This window comes from Drosophila arizonae, chromosome 5 (genome assembly GCF_054131065.1).
Source record: "Drosophila arizonae isolate 15081-1271.41 chromosome 5, UAZ_ARI_1.0, whole genome shotgun sequence".
Lineage (NCBI taxonomy): Eukaryota > Metazoa > Arthropoda > Insecta > Diptera > Drosophilidae > Drosophila > Drosophila arizonae.
Window position 1 is genome coordinate 3,771,327 of NC_142925.1, and position 14,626 is coordinate 3,785,952.

Consider the following 14,626-nt stretch of genomic DNA (forward strand, 5'->3'; position numbering starts at 1 on the left):
TGTGGATGTGGCTTTTTGGCTGGCGTATTTCATTTCATGACTGACTGCCTGACAGCAATTTTAAATTGCAATTTCGCGGCGCCCCCCAAAAAATGGAGCACAAATTTTATATATTTCTATTTTGACTTTTTACACACAGCTCAAGGTTCGCTTTTTGCAAGCAACCATATATACACACATATACACATACACATACACACATCCCCAGTTCACCCTTGTCTGCAGACATTTTATTTTACAGTTTTTTCTGCCACTACAAAAGTTTCAGTGCCGCTGCCGACGTCAACTAGCGCGCCATTTGTCATGTGTCGTCGGCTGCGGCGGCGACGTCGCTTGTTTTTATTTGCTCACTCTGCCAAAACCCTCCCGCTGCCGAGCCATTCGCTCCATTCATCAAGCAGTTGCTTAGCGCAGTTCGCTTTTTCTATTCCTCTATTCCCTTGCCGTTTCAGTCCTGTAGCCTTTCGTTCACGCCCGCTCTCCTCTCTCTTCTTGCTCAGCTGCTGCTATTCAGCTGCTCGCAATCTTCACTCAACACAACGCACATACCCACACACACACACACACACACACTCAAGTGCAGGCTGTAAAGTTTTTTGCTTATTCTCGGCTTCGTCTTCAACTGCTTATTGTGTTGCTGCTGTTGCTGCTTCTACTTGTGCTTCTTCTTCAACTACACATTCCCTTGGCCCCAAAATAAAGTGCGCCTTCTCTCTGCCCACTTGCCTTCGTTGCTGCCTTTGCCGCTGCCTTAGCCTCTGCTGCTCTCTTCGCCGCACTCTTCCTCTCTCTCGCTCACTCTCTGCTTGTGCTTTGCAATTTTCTAGCTTTTTCGCCTTGTTTGCGTGCAGTTCGTTGGTTGTTTGGGTTACGAGCGGGGATGAGCCGCACTGAGGGACTTGTCTGTACATGTATCTACATACATATATATATGTATAATGTACTTGTGTGTGTGGGGGGGTTTGTGTGTTTGTAGCTAAAGTTCGCTCTGGGTCCAACGGACGATGCGGACTTTGCTTTATTTTCACATTTTTCGCTCCATTCTGTCCGTCCGGCGTCCCTCTCGTTCGCTCCCACTGCCGGCTGCCAACTGCGAACTGCCAACTTTGTGCGCAAGCAAAAAATTCATTTTAAATTTCATGGAAAATCGTTTTAATTATATTCGTAAAATTTCATATAATTCTTGTTTCTCTCCTTGCATTTCTTGCGTTCGTCTAGTGCCCCGAGAGCTTGGCATTTAATGAAACTTTTGCGTTGAGTGGCGAATTCATAAATTTAAATAAACAGCGCGCGGACGCTAAGTGTTAATGCAATTAGGTGGCAACTCGATTAAATAAATCTTAATTAACAATTTTTAAATGTTGCCAGCCAGTTGAGCAGCCGCCGCAGATGCAGCAGCCGCAGCAGCAGTCGCACTGGCAGCAACTCTTTAAAGTTCAACTCGTGTTGGCATTTATAAAATGGCGTCATAACAGACCCACACACAGACACATAGTCAGACACACGCATACGTATGCAAAGTCCTTGCTCTGTGTCCCTGACAGCTATTTGACGGCTCTGTCGCTGTCTCCGACGACACGGACGCCGCCGTCGACGCCCTGCGGCGCGCGCTGCACCAATTTGATTGGCATTCAAACAGCAACATCAACAGCAACAACAACATCAACAACAACAGCAACACCAACAGCAACATCAACAGCTGCAGCTACAATCGCTGCGATTTTGCATCAGCAACGGCTACAGCAGGAAATTCAATTACGCCATTTGTTGTTGGCTGTCATATAAGCATGAAACAGCGCATATTATGTGAGTCATATTTCCCTTTGTACTATATTGTATATACCATATCAATATATGTAACCGACTTAATCGAATTGGACTTTGATTGAGTTTTATGCTTAGCTTCCATTGACATTTCGCAAGTGTTGCAATGTTGTTGAACCTATTGACTTTTCCGAGAATAAAATAGACTTTTTAGTTGATATTGTGGATATACTACTAGTTCTTGATCTTGAGTTCACGTTGAGTTAGGAGCATATTAGGTATCTCTCTCTCTCTCTCTCCCTCTCTCTCTCTTTCTCTCCCTCTCTCTCTCTCTCTCTCCCTCTCCTCTCTCTCTCTCTCTCTCTCCCTCTCTCTCTCTTCTCTCCCTCTCTCTTCTCTCTCTCTCTCCTCTCTCTCCTCTCTCTCTCTCTCTCTCTCTCTCTCTCTCTCTCTCTCCCTCTCTGGATCTCGATCTGTAGAGTACAATTCATTAGGCTATCTTGCTTGTAGACATTACATTTCTCCTATAGAGCAGCCATTTAATACAAGTCCTGCTACCTCTATTCTATCTTTACCTCTACATATCTCTAATAACAAACTATTGCCTCTTAATAGTACTCTCCCTAGACGTAATCTTAAATTCATAGAGCTCTATTTACAATCATATTTTATAGTTTTTTATGTAAGTTCTTCTACCTCGATCTTTATCTTATATGCTATGCAGCTCACCTCATCATTTATCAACCCTGATCTCTCTATTTTCTGCTATAACCTTAACAATTTCATTCTTTATACAATTTCAAGTTCTTCTAAAACTCATTGAAAATTCTAATAATATTTCATTCGAGTTAAGGAAACACATACGTTACGGCATGTCTGAAAAATATTTCATAATTGAGTTTTACTGGGGGTGCATATTTTAGCGCTGCCTAACGAACGAAAAGGGTCCAAAAAGTAAACAGTTGTCAGTCGAAATGACATTCATAAGGGTTATATAAAACTCTTAGAGCTGATTACAATCATGTTGCGAAATAGATCTATAATAGAATTGTCTGATATGCAAGGGAAATAAAGGTGAGGTATTTTGAGATTGATGTTAAACGAATTAATAAAGATGGACGGTCATGTAGGACAGAGGTTTATGACATGGGAGTAAGTTTTGCTCTTTCTGACAAAGCGAGATGATTGGATAGGAATATATAGATTGGGTAGCATGTTTCCAGATATTGTTTATATGTTACTTAGTGTTCAGAAAGGAATATTGATAGATATAGATATAGCATATAGGATATATATATATAAGGAATATAGATAAAATGGATAAATGGATAAATGGATTGAAGGACTGGAGTGAGATAGCTATTGATACATTATGTAGCGTAAGAACTAGGTTTTCCCATAAATCTCCCGTTAATTTTCCCTTTGCCTACTGCCTATTCAATCCTTGGTTGTTAAACGCATTTAAGTGAAACCTAAAATACAAATTTAAAATCTTTGGTTAGACTTAATGTCATCTATAAGGAATATGTATATGGGCAGACGAACATCAAGACGTTTCATTAAAAAGCCAATATACACTCATTTGACTTTCACGAACGAGCCTCAAAAAGTGTTTCGCTTTTATTGCACTCCATTTGGGGAATTCGAAACACAGAAACAACTTCCACAAGGCTCTGCGAACATCCGAGAAATGCGCAATATATTTTTACGGCGGCGACAAAAAAGAAACGTAAAAAAAAACCAGCTGCGGCCATTTTGAGATATTTTTTATTGGCCATAAGTTTGATGAGTTATGACAAATATAGAAACTGGAAAAGCATTCAATTTGGCCATAGCCAGAGACTATATCCATATATGTATGTATGTATGCATGTATATCAATGTATGTATGTATGTATGTATTATCAATTGATATGCAGCACAACAAGTCGAATGGGGGGACCTTCAATATAAATAGAGCCAGAAATATATACTATATATGTTTGTATAGGTAATATAATATATATATATACATATATATACATATATGTATAGGCTAGGCCATATAAAGTTAAATTGAATGTTAAAGAGGCGAGACTTGAACTTGAAACGGTGCTAAGTGAATGCTATAATAGATATATGTATATGTATATATGTATATGTAAGTATGTTTGCATGTATATGCACAGATGTATGTTATAGATATATATATGAGCCTTTTTATGTACATATGTAGGTATATTTGTATATATATTTATAGTGCTTTATTGTGTCTTTTAATTAGTAGTCGAAAATAAAAGCAAACTCGGCTAGCACTAGTTGGTAATGCTCAACTAGAAGATACCCTTTCGGACGGACACATTAAAGGACTGGAAGACCATGAAACAGATTTATGGAGAAAGGAATATGTAAAAGTCTCCTTTTCTTTCCGTCTCGTTTCTGCTCTTTTCTTCTCACTTTACTTCATTTCCTTTCTTTCATTCATTTTCACTTTCTGCCTTTTTCCTAAACATAGCTTCTCTTTTCTTTCCTCTCTTCCCCTCTCTTTCCTTCCCACTTCTTCTCATGACTTCTCTTTCACCGGAAACCTCCACAGAATCTTCATTTTATTCAGGCAACCACGCCTATTCTCTCTTACACAACATCCCAATTAAATCAATATACCCAGCTTACAGTCCAATCCAATCAATTCCAGAGTATAAAATGCTTGAAATTCATTTAAAGTGAAGAATTTACAGCTTTGAGTAGCAAAAAAAAAAAAAAAAATACAAACAGAAAATACACAAAATAAATTTCATATCAAATTTATTGAAGCTGATTAACATCGGAACTCAACCTGGGCTGCCTTTTTGAATGTTAATGTATGCAGTGAACCAGCTAAGCCAGATGTCTGAATACCTATCTATATATGTATATCTATATGTAGTTCATTTGGAATGATATGAGAGCTTGTGATTAGAGGAGCTTTGCATGTGTTTTGCATATGTTTAAAGATTTGCAAGCTCTGCGACTTTCAGAGGTTTAGAAACGAACGAATTTACAATTTACTTACAAATTATAACACGACGAAACCGTATAATTTTGAATGTATCATATATTAATGATAATGAATGAAAAATTATGATGATTTGATTTTATATAATAAACGATATAGTATAAATGATTTTCCATAAAGACAAGTTTTAAAATTGTTAATATATTATCATTTATTTAAAATCAATTTCTTAAATATTAAGATTTATTTTAACAAACTGTATATTTTTCACATTATATCTTATATGTATGCTTTAAGGAATCTAAGGTATTTTGATGCATTTTTCTTAAAACTAATTTAATAACTTAAATTATTCCTACAGGTCTGAATTATGTGTCTCGATTCCAGTTGGATTCATGGAAGATAAATGACCATAGAGCAAATGTAGCAAAAGTTGGTAAGTCTTTTGAAATTAATTAGATTTTTTAGTATCGTTATTAATGTTATGCATATAGAGTGGGAGCTCATAACATAGAGAGTAAAATGTATAGAGTATGTGAAACAAATGAAACATATATGAAATATATGGAACGTATAGACCATATGATTCATTTGGAATGTACAGAGAATAAAGAACGCCGATATCATATGGAACATATGGAATATAGAGAGTGCCAAAATGATATGGAACATATGGGGTATAGAGAGTACTGAGATCATATGGAACATAAAGAGAGCCAAGATCATATTGAATATTGAAAGTGCCGAGAGCATATGGAACATATGGAATGTAGAGAGTGCTGAGATCATATGGAGCATATGGAATGTAGAGATTGCCAAAATCATTTGGAATATAAAGAGTGCTTAGATCATGTGGAACGTATGGAATGTAGATAGTATAGAGAACACATAAACCATATGAAACTTACAGAATATATGGAACATATGAAATACGCAGAAATTACAGAACATATATATATCTCTACCCAGAGATCATATAGAATGCATGGAGAGTGTAGAGAAGCCGTATGGAACATACAGAATGTATGAAGCAAATGAAATATATGGAACATACTGACTATATGGGATATGTATACAACATTTAGAGCATTTTGTCCATATTAAATATACCTAGTATATTGCAAAATGCAACAAATATTTCCACTGACAATATCTTATCTACTGTATACACTATATATAGTCTACTTTTTGATTAGATATTTTAAACTTTGCATAAAGAAATGTCTACAATTTAGCGTGCTTTGGTTGCCTTTCAACAGTTTTATTTAGCCATTTTCTAGCTCAAATTTGTAGCTGCAAAATCGAAACATTTCAGCCAAATGGCTTCACTTATGTGTGTGGCAAGCTAATGTTGCTTGCAACATATTAGAATGCCAATCGACACGTTTGTGCAATTTGTCTACCAAAATAATGTACATAAATGCATGTAGAAATATATATGTATATATGTATGTATATACATATGTATATATGTATATATCTGCAAACGTATATATATATATATAGATGTAAAAAAAACCCGACTTGTTTCGCTTTCAATTGCCATAATTTGCTTTGAATATCCATCGCCATGTGCGCCATATCCGTTTCCGTATCCATTACCTGTTACCTGTTACCCGATCACCCGTTTTGCCCTCACATATTATTAGTCTATATATCCCTGGGCATTAAAAGCGGCAATCGGCACGTTTCAACTCCCACACACACACACACACATACACACACAAAGCAGCTGCAGAGCTTTTACGGCTAACAATTTCATGTAAAAATGTTCTATACAAAAAAAAAAATTCAAAGCCGACGCATTGACGTTCGACCTTAACCATAAAATGGCGGCGGCGTCTCTGTTGACGACAGCAGACCAGATTAAGCTGTGCCCAGGCAAACAGTGTGGCAACGCTGCTGTTTTTGTTGTTGCTGTTTCGAGATAAAAAATGCCATAAAAATTGCCGTCGCCTTAGCCGTTTGCCGCGACCCGCAGGTAAAACACGCCAACCGACAAAAGCCAATAATAACAACAACAAACAAACAACAACAACAAGAAGAAGAAGCAGAACAGATAACGCATTGCTGCACACAGCATTCGCCCATTCATTCATTCATTCACATCCATTTGGACACAGGCGGGCCACAGGTAGAAAACGGACTGCAGACGGACACAAATGTGGGTGGGCTCTGTTTCTAGAATAAAAACTTAAAACGAAATGAAGTGTGTCTACACATAAAAGAAAAAAATAAATATTAAAAAAAAAAAAAAATTGACAGCTCGCGCTCATCAATTCTCGCTCGCAGCCGGTAGGATTCGAACCTACGCTCCCAGAGGGAATCTGATTTCTAGTCAGACGCCTTAACCGCTCGGCCACGACTGCTCTTGGAATATGAGCGTCTAGTTAGCGACTTAACGCTTCGGCAACGCGACGGCAACGTCGACGGCGACGGCGAACGTAAGACGCAGCGATGCGACGAACGAACAGTCGTGAGTTGTAGACGACGGCGACGGCGACGGCAAAGCAGCGGCGATTTCAACGTCAGCTAAAAATAAATACATGCGAGCATGTGATTGCATATATGTGTGTGTGTACGTTCTTGCTACTGCTGCTGTTGTTGTTGATTTTTGCGTCGTTTCTCTTGAGACGTTGCGTCGTCGCTCGCCAGCAGAGATAAGATACTTTTTAGACTTTAAGCTCCGCAATGCAATGAAAATAAAGCAGTATACAAAAAAAACTTATTTACGCTTTAGAAACTTTTGTGCATTCACTCGCTCTCTCGCTCCCTCGCTCATTCGTTCGCCCAGTAGTTTGCTTTTAGTTTGCGCGTTTGGCTTAGTTTCGTTTTATTTTTTGGCATTTTCATTTCCATTGTTCTCGCTTCGCATTAGCGCTGCCTTCTTTTTTACTCTGCTCTGCTCTGCTCAACTCTGGTCTGCCGTTGCTTTATATTTATTGTTGTTGACTTCACACAAAAATGCGTAGAAACAATTTGTTCATCTTGTGCTTGACCTCTCAAAGTCGTCGTCCGTCGTCCGTCGTCCGTCGTCTGTCCTCTACCTCTATTCACCTCTTTCCATCTCTCTCCCTCCACTCCTTCGCTTTTAGTCTTCAAACTTAATGTTGCGGCGTGTCCAAAGTAGAAAATCTCTTTGTTTCGTGTCTCAAATGCCATGAGTTTGCAGAATTTTCGCAGCAATTTAGAGAAAATACTTATTATATACATATGAACATATGTATATATGCATGTATGTACGTATGTATTCGTGTTTGAGTATACCAAGTTAGGCCACATTCGAGGTTTGCATTTTGCTCTAAAAACTTTTACGTTCTTCGCAACGTTAAGTCCAGCAAAGGCAAACGAATTTCGCCATTATTTCGCTGTAATTTAGAATTCGCCATAAAATCGCAATGCAGCGTTGCCAAATTGCTCTTGAGGTGGTTTCTCCAAACTGAAATTGAGTATTCGTAAGATTTTAAGGTACTCGAAAACATTATTTGATATTAATACTTAAAAAGTGATAGGTATTATTTAATAATACAATGGATTCATAGAGATTCATTTATTGAGTATTTACTGGAAGTAATTATATATTTACAATATGTTGAATGTATATATGTATTTATGTATACATAAATATATGTAGATAATTCCGTATATGTATTTTGTTCATTTTTAAACATTTTCTAGTGAAATTCAGTTGATAAATCATTTTATACCCAAACTTTATTTGCCTAATGTAAAGATGTACTCAATAAGAAAAAGTTCGAATTTTCTAAAAGTTCTGCTGTAAACAAATTTCTCTACAAAAATTTGATAAAGTCCCAATAAAAATTATAATTATAATATAAAGATATATGTACATATATTCAATTATTTCGCTGATTGGGGCTCACTATACTACAAAATTTGATTGTAAGAAAACTTTCATAAACCATATTTATGATAGCTAATAGAATAACAGTATTTAAACCATCTATACTCAAAAATCAACTATGGAGTGTCCTAAATATGTTAAAATAAATAAAACCCAAATAAAACTTTTCTATAACATTTAATAAGTGTACCAAACGGTAGTATTATTTCTACATAGAATTAAAAACGTAAACTGATTCTACTGTACAGTATATATCTTGAATTTTTCTAATAAAACATTTAGAAACATTTTTATCATGTGCCGAGCTATATCAAATCAAATCCAAAGTAGGCTGAACTAAGAAAAGTTCAGAGATCGACCCAAATGTATTTTTGCGAAATTGAAATGATGTTTATATAAAAAGCTATATATGTAGATATACTCACTCTGTTTAGGCAAGTGTATACTTAAATAGATAGGCACGCATATATGTATGTATAAATAGATGTATATCAAACTTTGCACAGCTTCAAGTGGTTTGTTGTTTCGCTCAGGTAAAATTTTAAGTTTTGAGACATTTCTCAAGGTTTTGGTTTTGTCAGCCTTAACTTGAATTTCCATTTAAAATGATAAAATTCATAAAGCTTTGCTCGCTTTTAAATAGGCAAATATGTGCACAAATGTGCCGGGTTCCCCGATTCGGATGGAGCGGGGGCTGGGGCCATAGCCGGGGCACGTTCGCATTTAGCCTCCGTTGTGAACTCATTAACTCGAAAAGCCGCCAAGTTGACGCTGCTAAACTGTGCAAACAATAAAAAAAACCCATTAGATTAGTTAGAAGTACGAAGTATTCGAGTCTGGAGTATTTGCAGTACTACACAGTTCCTGGTAGTCGAAACTTCTACCGTTCCTAAAGAGTTGGCCGAGTGTAAGATTTATTTGTCTATTTAGAAGATTATTTAAGCTAATTGGGTTTTATTTGTGGAGCCGGTTCTTACTGAGTTATAGTTCTTAACGGAAAGAAATGGGAACTCTATTTATATAGGGTGTTATTGTGGTGTTACTTTAACTATGCTTGCCTAGGTATAGTTATAGTTATGGGACTGTAGAAAGTTATATTTTTAAAAGTTCAGCTGATAAGAGTTATTTCATACTACTTCTATAAAGCTATTTTGTATGGTATTTATTAATACTTTCTTTCATTCTAGCTCTCTAATATGCTTAGATCTATCGACAAATATATAAGGTATATTGTTAATGCTGAACTAACTAACTGTTAAGCTTAAAAACAGGAACTCGTAACTTAACAATTGTTCCAATATAACATTTTTCTTTTATATGTAACTTATATCATTTATAATCGCTTGGTATATTATCCACAGATTTTCATAGGTTTCAATAACTTGACTTTAAGTAGACAAATTTTGACAATCGAAAACTTTCTACTGCTCAATTGCATCGGCTTATGCTCAAGTATCGGCTCTTAAAATGGAATTAACTTTTTTTCTGCTTTTTCTTTGGGCTGCTTTATAAAGTATCAACGATTCTTGAGATGTAAGTGAAGTGTGTTTGTGCTGCCCTTCGTCTGCCTCTGCCTCTGCCTCTCCTCTTCATTTTCTTTGGCTTTTCTTAACAATGGCGTCTAATGTTCGCTTCGATTGAGCGACGAGTGGTGCAGCGATGATATCTGGTTACAATCTTAACTTTCGAATCGAATTCGAATTCGTATTGTTGACCGCCGAAACGGGGGATGTTGTTGCTTTTGATTAGAGCAATTGCCCTTTTTTTGCTCGCATTTGGGGTTGTTCCTTGAGTTGTTGATGAGGTCTAAACGATGTGCTAAACCGAAGCACCGTTATGACCAATGGAGCACATAAAATATTTGATTGGAATAAATAAATTGATGGTGTTTATTGGATTTGTGGCCAGAGCTTGAGGTCAGCTAAGTTAATCTGATGGCCAGCTATGCAAAAGAGCTTTTTGCAAGCTTTCACACGCACACACAGACACACACAGAGGGAGACACTCACACACAGCTCTAAGCTGTCAATAAACTGGGGAGGTACTTTGACCCTTTCTGTTGTTTGGGGAAAATTGCTGGCGAGTCAGCATTTTCCCATTACCTTGGCTACACTTTAATGCAACAACAACAACTAATACAATATCGGCAACGGCAACAACAAAAATCTGCCGCAAAGAGACATTGCCATGCATCTTTCGGACCGTTCGGACATTCGCCGCATGCCGCAAGCCAAGGAAATGAAATAAATTGCAAATAAATTCAATATACTCGCCGTACGTGTGTTGGTGTGTGTGTGTGTTTGTACGTCTGCGCTCGCATTAGAGATCCAGTAGCAGAGATACATAAATCAAGGCCATAAATGGCAATTGCGCTCGACGCCGACATCGACGTCGACGTCGACGTCACTTTGATTGGGAACAGGCAGCAGGCAGCGTCGCTGTTGGAATTGTATACAATGTATGTGCATGTGCGTGTGTATGTGTATGTGCTTGCGCTCTACTTCAACGTCTCGTATGCTCCTGCTACGTTTTGATTTCGCCTTTATGCAGCGACTGGCACTTGAGCGTGTCTTGCACTCGACTCGGCTGGCTGTCGGAGAGTTGGGAGAGATCGGTAGACCATTGAGCATTGAGAGCTTTACTGCTCTCATAGTCAGTTGTCATTATATTTTTTTTCTTCGCCAATTGCGCGGCCTTTCTTTTCCTTGCGTTCGCATTTTGGAGAGCGTAGTGGATGGAGAGTTAGGAGTGATCAGAGAGATAGGGCATAAGCATTCTTCTTCGCCTTGTAGAGTTATGCTTTTGAGTTGATTTAACAAGACAGATAAAGAGAAAGAGAGGGAGAGCTCGTGTGCTCTCATTATCATTTGGCAATCGTAGCCCTTCGTTGCCTTGAAACGATGTGCAATTGAGCATATTTAACGATTGAGCTTTTGTGCGCTCATTTAGTTTTATTTGCTGCAATTTTTGGGCATATATTATAAGTTGGCTGCCCATTAAAGTCGCGCAACTGGAGGCAGTGTCTGCCTGTGTTTGTGTGTAAATCAATCTTTATTAGGCGCGCCCGTTGCCTGCAGTGGCGTCGCGCAATAAAAAACCAAATTGCATTGCCGGCCACTGTACCCAGCAGCAAGAGCAACAACAGCAACAACAACAACAACAACAACAACAACAACTGCAACAGCAACAGCAGCAGCAGGCAGATCTGAACCTGTTTAAAGTGCAACTCGGCGGCGAGTTGTGCTTCTCGTCTGTGCTTCAGATTTCTCCATCACTTAAGTTGTTGCTGTTGCTGCAGCTTTTATTTTATTTTACTTACGTACGTCTTCGTGCTACAAAAGTCGAGTGGGCTCTTGTGCTCAATTTGGCCCTATGTTGTTGTTGTTTTGTTGTTACTGTTGCTGTTGCTGTTGTTGTCAACGTGTATTGCCGGCGCTCGCTCATATGCCCCGTGCGCTCCGCCTCTGTCGCAGCGCTGCACTCAATTGCTGCGCCAATGCCCGACGATGTCGCGTCGCCTTGCGCTGCGCATATCGCAAAATGCAATCGCAATTAAGTTTTATTTTGTAGCGAGCGCATTTTTTAATTAGCAAACGACGCGGCGTACGCCTCGTGTCGCCAGCGCTGCTACCGCCCCAAATCGACGAAAAAAAAAACAAACAGCAAATAAAGCTCCCCAAGGCGTCGGCTACCGATCCACGCCGTTGTAGTCGCTGCCACTGCCGCTGCTGCAGTCGCTGCCTACGCGCGCGCCGTTGCTAATGATGATGATTGCTCTCTGACTGCCGACGCGTCGCGTCGCATCGTGACGCCGACTTAGCGATGGGCGAAGAGAGTGAAAAAGAGCGCGCGGCAGTAAGAGGCGAACTAGAAAACTCAGCAAACACGACAAATAGTTATGCAAAGCAGAAATAGACTGAAAATGTTGAGGCGAAGTGATTTTGAATGAGCTTTAACAGGTGGAATGAAATTAATATACTAATGAATTTTTTGATTAATATCTTAAATTATTGTTATTAAAGATATGCATGTAGTAAATATATATATAGATAAGTATGTATATAGTAACAAATAGATGGATAGAAATTGTTTATGGATTTGAGTTAAATAGGTACAAAAGGGAATTTTATCAAACTGGACTAAGATTTACACATATGTATATATTGTATATATAGTCCATAAGCATGTGTGACATCTACTGCTATCACTTTTAGCTTTTGTTGGCGCTCACGCTTGGCTCACGCTCTCCTCTCTAGGCTTGTATCGGTTTCTCTGTAATTGCGCATTGCATACGAAAAGTGCACGAAAATTTATTCGCTTTTTCGATATTTAGCACCCATGGGGGTACTCGATCCACTTCGTCGTAGTTGTTGTTGTTGTTGTTGTAGCAGTTGTTGGATCGTAGCTATATTTGGCATATAGCACAGATACTGCGAGTGCTCTCTCCATCTCTATCTCTCTCCTTCTCGCCTTCAACCCCTCCTTTAGCTGCTATAATAAATTTTCCATATTCAATTCGTTTCCATATTCAGTTCTATCGTTCGTCACTTTGCCGATTGCCAACAACAACAACAACGACAACAACTATGAAATTTGCATTTTGACTTTTATTGATATATTCGCATTTTTATTGATCGTTTTTAATTTGCATTTCGCATTTTGCGTTTACAAATTTTGTGCGCATTTTGTAAATTCGCAATTTTTTATTTATTTTATTTTATTTTTTATGTGTTTTGTCTGTGCTCACAAACGGGTTGCATATACCACATGCTGTGTGTGCATTAGTGTGTGTGTGTGTATTGCAATATTTGTATTAAAATTTTATTGCATTAATTATTTAATTTACGACTTTCTTTCATTGATTTCAATTTACGACGCAAATTTTACATTCCATTTGCTCCATAAAATTCCATATAAACATGTATACCATAAATATACATATATAGTCTATATACTATATAGACTATATATACTATATAGTTTACTGTCTGGCCTTATTGCGCCTCATTGATTATTACTTCATTTGGCTGGCATTAGGTAATTTTCAGCTTGACGTAATAATCGTATTGCATTTCATTTGAATGGCAATGTAAAATCTCGATTACAAATCTCAATTACAACAGGTAAGAGTGCATTAGATGCCTAGGCACGACTAGCAAATATCCTAAACTGTGGGACAAGTTCGTGTGAAGGTAAAACTTTAACCGAAATTTAATTTGTAATACAAAAATATGTTTCGATAAATGTATATTTCAGTTAAATTATATTAAAACAAAGATTTTTTGGTCTAATTTATAGATAAGCTTTCTGTAGAAGCTATTTATTACTAGCTTCCAATAGCTCTAACCCTTTCATAGACAGATATACAAATTATACTTATTATATTAATACTAATCTAAAACATATGTATATCTATTACACTATAACAAAGCTACCCTTAGCTTAGCCATTTTCACGAGGTATTTATTTCTACAGCTAGTCGATATTTTTTGCTTTTATTTGTTATTTATTGACTTAGTTGTAATTGTTGATGTCTTAGCTTTAGGAACCATTCACAACACTTGTTTGATTGAGTGATTGATTGATTGCTTTACTGCAGTTACGGCTGCATTGGGGAATACATATAGATGTCTATAAGTAGATATGTTTGAATTAGCATAACAGTTCTCATTCAGTGTCATTTTTGAATAATGATTCGCATTTTTGATATCCGTTTCGACATTGACTTTCAATGAATGAATCAATGCAATTGTACAATATACAGATATGACTATAGAGAGGTATTTCCATATCCTGGTCAAGTTTTACCTACTCAGAGATATATAATATCCGCTTCCACTCTAAAGATGATTTCAATTGCAGATTTCAATTAGAGATATCTATAAGATAGGTATAAATAGATAGATGTAGGTATAGAAAAAGAGATATAAGTGTAGATGATCCTATAGATATTTAGGGACCAAAAGCTAACTATCTCATAGGAGTCTATATAAGGTTCTATTTGTAATGCTCTGTGAGTTTTT

General features: G+C 37.4%; 1 non-coding gene across 1 annotated transcript; it reads right to left on the reverse strand.

The window, feature by feature from the left end:
* Nucleotides 1-7,025: 7,025 nt before the first annotated feature.
* TRNAS-AGA (transfer RNA serine (anticodon AGA)) lies at nt 7,026-7,107 on the reverse strand. The gene has a single exon. It is a non-coding gene; the product is annotated as a tRNA-Ser (tRNA).
* Between the last annotated feature and the right edge of the window lie 7,519 nt (nt 7,108-14,626).